The sequence below is a fragment of the Callithrix jacchus genome, chromosome 8 (assembly GCF_049354715.1).
Source record: "Callithrix jacchus isolate 240 chromosome 8, calJac240_pri, whole genome shotgun sequence".
Lineage (NCBI taxonomy): Eukaryota > Metazoa > Chordata > Mammalia > Primates > Cebidae > Callithrix > Callithrix jacchus.
Genome location: NC_133509.1, coordinates 54,873,271 through 54,879,270, shown reverse-complemented (window position 1 = coordinate 54,879,270; position 6,000 = coordinate 54,873,271).

Below are 6,000 nucleotides of genomic sequence, written 5' to 3'. Positions count from 1 at the left end.
CAAAAGTTTTAGAAGGTCTATATCAGCAAAATCACACTCAAGGGCTGAACTTTAAGCCCTCTTCACTTTTAGCTAATCAAGTGATGGGCAAGTTGGCTTCTAAGGGGAAGAGAGAAGAGGATGTGTTACTTCTTCAGTCAGGCAACTCTGTGATTCCATCATTTCCTCCCTTCCTTCTCCAAGCCCTGGCATGTTGGCCCAGAGCCACAAGGTGGCAGGATAACCCTCATCATTTCATTCTAACCAACTGAAGTCCTGCAGGGGCTCTGATGTTCACACACTGCCCGCCTTCCACATACTGATGCTGGGAGCAATTTAGAGCAAACATCATCCCGCGTCATATTACTAGATAACTAGATTCCTTCTTTCTTCCCTCAATCCTACTCTCGTTTCAGTTCTAACTCAAGGAAACGTTGCAGGAGCCCCTGGAATATTTAAGGCTTAACACCATTTCACATTCAACTCAATGATCTGTTACAGAAAATACCTGTTGATTTCCTGTCATTTTAATGGCGACCTAGTTTCTTTTTATAATTGTATGGGTATTACAATACTCTGTGTGCTTCCAAATCAGTCCCATTCCTTTTACTTTTAGAATAAGACAAAATGTAGCTCAGACACCATTCTTTCATGAAACCACATCTCTCCAAGATGCTAGAAAGTCTTTCTCAAAAAGCAGTTTTCCCTTCAAGTTTCAACACATATTACTCTGCTGTGTTTATATATTTTATATATTATATATACATATATATTACTATAATATTATGCTTCAGCTTTTCCTGCATTTTTTTCTTTCCTTTTCTCTTACCCTTGTCTATGATCTCGTCTGACAATCACTGCCACGGCAACCAATCCTCTGTGACATTTCCAGCAAGCTCACTATCTTCTCTTCACTAAATTTTAGTTAGTAGCTGGTCTCAGTCAGTAACACCCTGGGAGGGCTCAAACCGCATCGCCATACGTGCCAGGATAGCCTTGAAGTCAATTGCTGGGTAAGACAAAGAATTTTAATTCAATGGTAAACAGCCAATCAAACAAGCAAACGAAAACAACAAACCCTTCCTTGAGGACCAAGAAGCCATTAATTAGCTAAACTAAGAGCTGCAGGTGGAGACCAAGATCCTGATTGGGTTTCTGAATTTGACCATTTGGCAGAAACTAGCACCCAAAACCAGTTGGAATAAAATTGCCCACCTGCAGTGGAGCCAAGGCCCCCAGACCCTTCTTGTCAGGTAAGAATAGAAATAGCCCAGCTGGTTGTGGGACAGGCCCCCTCTGCGAACAGTGCAGATCAGGACACCCAGACTGCCCTTTCACTCTGCCTTCCCTGGGTAATGTGTATGACTCCTAGTCTTTCATGTCCTCTTCTGTAATTTGGGAGAAGGAAGAGAAGAGACTCATCACACATATTGTGTCAGTTAATACTAATCTGAGAGCAATAATTTTCCATCTTTGAAATGAGGTTTGATTTTTACCATTCTGCTGTTCCTGTCTCCTAACATGTTGTATCAGATTGTAACTAATTTGAGATGAGAATGAATTGAGGAGTATATAGTTGAGACTCTTTAGAGTCTCACCCTGCTTTGAGGTAACTTCATATTTTAGGTTTTCTCAAGTCAGAGGCTTAAGTCCTTAAATCAGTATATGTTGGGCAGTGAAAAACATTGGTACACCAAGGTAATTGCCTAAGCTTAGTGAACAGCAGGGGTGGGGTGGGAGTGGGGGCAGCCCTTTTAACAACTTTCTGTGGAGTTTTGTGCTGAAAAAGACTTAAGGCTCAGACTCAGCCCACAGCTCTCTGTACTCCCTCCATCTCTCTTCTGCCCTTTCCATGCATAGCCTTCATAGCAATTATTTGTGAATTGTTTCCCTTTTCTGAGCTCTCTCTTAAGGTTAATTTTTCTTAAGAAATATTTACTCTCAATATTATACAAGTGTAGAAATTTATTGCAGAAAAATGTGAGAAAACATATTGGCAAAAAGAATATAAGGATAAAACCATTTAAGATTTTTTTCCTTCCATCTATACTTATATTTATAGTTGGACTCATAATTGCATTTAAATGTAAAATTTAATATACATGTTTATATTTTTAATATTAATTGATTATTTTAACAATAATTGTTAACATTCCAGGCACTACTCTAAATGCTCATGGATACAGCAGTGAACAAAATGGATAAAAATTACTGATTTGTGGAAGTTATATCCTAATGAGAAAGACAGGGGGTCAACTATATGGTATGCTGGTGGAGTGAGGAGTAAAGATGGAGAAAACTTATAAAGGTCAGGCCAATAGGAAGTGTGTGTGGGAGGTAGCAGGGGTGCATTTTTCCCTCAGCTTAATTAAGGTTTACTTGCAAAACACTGTATATATTTATGGTATACAAGGTGATATTTTGATATTTGTATACATCACAAAATGATTAAATCAAACTAATCTAAATTAACGTTATCTGTTGCCTCACATGCTTGCCAGTTTATTGTTGTGAGAACATTTAAGATCAACTCTCTTAGCAATTTTCAAATATGCTGTTGGCCCTTAGTAACTGTGGTTCTGCATCTGCAGATTCAATCAGTCATGGATGAAAAATATTTGGAAAAAAATAAAAATAACAATATAACAATAATTCAAATTTATATAGTATAATTATTTACATAGCATTTACATTGTTTTAGCTATTATAAGTAATGTAGAGCTTACATTACTTATAATACATAGAGCTACATTACTTATAATAGCTAAGCTACATGGAAGCTACATGGAAGGATGTGTGTAGGTTATAAGCAAAGTCATTTTACATGAGGTGGTTGAGTGTCTGCTGATTTTGTTGCCTCCAGGGTGTCCTGGAACTAGTCTACCCTAGATATCAAGAGACAACTGTACAATATGTTATTATTAATTACACTCACCATGCTATACCGTAGATCTCCAGAACTTACTCATCTTGTTTAGCTGAGACTTTGAGCTCTTTAACCAATATCTCCCTATCCCCACTGGGTGTAATTTTCAATAACTAGTCAGGGAAGGCCTCACTGAAAAGGTGATATTAGGGAGGGAAAAGAAGGAAGTGTTGGGGCAAGAAATAGAAATATCTAGTGAAAGAGTGTTCCAGGCAGAGGAGATGGTCTGTATAGGTGCCACAAGGCAGGGGTATGCCGGGCTTGCTTAAGAGACAGCAAGGAAGCCTAATGTCTTCCTCATGCCCTCCTCACATTCAATATAGTTAAATATGGTTTTCTCCCCACAACACCCCTGCAATGGCCATTGCAGAAATCACCAATAACATTCATGTCTTTAAGTCTTTGGACTTTTTTTTTTTCAAGATATACCTCTTCTCAGCAGAATTCAGCACTGTTGTTCCAATATTTTTTTTTCCTTTGGTTTCAGGGACAACTCTGTTTTACTTTCTGATTTCCCAGAAAATCCCCACCTTTCTGGCTACAACTCCTCTATTTAATTTGTGGGCTTGTTTTAATCTATTGGCTCTCAAACTCTGAAGTTCTGCAAGGCTGAGTTTCAGCCCCTCACATCTAACCTTTATGTCCTTGGATTCCTCATATGTAATATAGGATCAGAACTATTGTTCTCACTCATGTAATACTACTATTGTGAGAACCTCATGAGTTAAACACTGAATTTGCAATTTAGCTTTAGACACTGACACATAGCTCATTCATTCTTGCCTCATTCCTCTGTAATAAAGTAGCTTTTCATCAAACAATTGAACCCATTGCTTTCAATGGAGGCAGAAGGAATTCATTTTGAAAAATGCACATAGCATTCTACAAACCATTTTTGCACATTATTTTTTAAGGGAATGCCTTGTGTGAGAGGACTAGCAGGTGTCAGAACTGTGTTTTGAATGAACACGTTGTTTCCAGGTGCTTTCAAATATGTTGTTTTCAACTATCATTTTCAGTGTAGAACTTGGGCTTGGAGTAAGCCCTGCCTAAAGACCACCTGTGTAAGCCCTCCCTCTAGTGATGTGATGGCATCGAGGCTCCTGCTGGGAGAGATTTCTGCCTGGTTAAACCTCTCACAGCCTCTATTCCTCTCTTTCTCATCTGGCTTTCCCTAGTCTTCTCTGAAGTGGCTCACAGAAGGTATCGCACTCAACCTCACCTTGTGGTAAGTCAAAGCTGTGCAGCTGCCGCTGATCAGTAGGCTTCAGAAATAACAGCAGGAAGTGAGCAGTCCTGGGATTGGCCACCAAGTAGTAGGTGGCAAGCCTTAACTCCAAACTGTACCAGGGACTGCCCAGAGCCTGGCAGCTGAGCACACAGAGTGTGGCTCTGCTGCTCTCCATGCTGGCAGCCATTGCATTATCTTGAGCTGCCCAACCCCAAAGTCCCTCTCAGGCAGTCAGAGTCTTAGGCCCTCACCAGTTGGGGGAGGCTTCTCCAGGGCAGGAACCAGTTTTTCCAGCACCCAGGCTTGGTCTTGTTTACAGTACGATACAAAAACATCATAGTAGAATTGGCTTCTGGGGCAACACACACACAATTTCCACCACCAGGCGAGAAAGACAGTTCAGGGGTGGTGAAGCCACGGCCATTTGGGATAGCGAAGCAATGCAAGGATGGTCAGCAGAAGCACCAGACTGAAGCTGGCAAGAAAGCCCTGAAACTCAGTATTATATGGGCAGTGACCAGAAAGGAAGGAGAGCAGTGGACTTTTGGAGTAGTCCGAGGCATTGGTCATGCAGATGGATTTCTCCAGCCATACACAAAAGTGTTTGGGGCCCATGTTGGCCAGGGTTCCACCCAAGAGCTTTCACACTGACAGGTGAAAGTGACATCTGAGTAATAAACATTGAGGCATCTGGGGGATTAGCTCCTGGAGGCTGCTGTCCAACCCCAGGGCCCGTTCAGAGTTGAGCAGCAGCAGCTGGAGGCATCCCAAGTTTCTGAAGCTAGAGACTGAGAGTTTCCCAAGGTTTAGGATGCCCAAAGCCATCACCTGTAACTGAGGTAGCTCCTTTAGTAGCACCTTCAGCTTCACTAACCTTGACACATAGAAGTCCAGGTCTCGCAGCTTCAGCAATCGCAGTCTGGGAATTCCAAATAGACACACATTTTCTGTACCCTTATTTCAGACCAGAAGTGCAAGTGCTCTAGGGGACGAAGCTGTGGGAAGAATCTCTGGGATTGATGGCTTAAGGAGATGGAGGGGCTGCAGCCTTGAAGGGTGAGGTAACGCAGGGAAGGGAAATGGACAGTTGTGTTGTTTGGAACCAGCAACATGTAGGAAGTCTGTAAGGTAAGGTTCCCCAAGAACAAGAAGCGTTCTCCACTGGGGACACTAAACTGGATGTACTGTTTTTCTCACACCTCTAAGTTGAATAGTGCTAAAGGCCAGGGATGGTAGATCTCCATCACCTCAGGAGAACCCAGATGCAGATGGCTAAACCTCTGGGAACAGTGAAGTTGCCTGCCTGAGTTATGCTCTAAATGGGTACCCAGGAGGTTCAGTGAGGTGAGGGCAGGAAGAGAGGAAATCCAGCCCGAATTTAGCACCTTAATTTGGTTCCAACTCAGGTCTAGGTTCTTCAGTCATCTCAGACCCTTCAGGCTCTCACTAGATAAGTTGGAGATGTTATTGCCACTCAGCCAGAGCTCCTAGAGTTGAGGAAGAGAGGAGAAAGCCTTGTAGGGCAGAACACAGATCACATTGTGGGACAGATCTAGCACACTAAGGTTTGAGCTTACCAGCCCTTCTGGGAGCAAGGTTGGATCCAGCTTATTCATGGATAGGTTGAGCCTCTGAAGGTGGGGTAGGGTGCTTGGGAATGTGGTGGAAAGAAACCACAGGCCATTGGCATAAAGGCTGAGGAGTTCCAGGGAGTGGCAGCTTGGAAGATCCCCATCCTCAATGTTCTGGGTTTGGTTTTCCTCAAGGTTGAGTGCACACAGCTCAAAGTAACTTGTCACATTCTCAGGCAGTATTTTAATACATGTACCCACAAGGGAGAGGGAGGCCAGCTGGACCAGTTCTG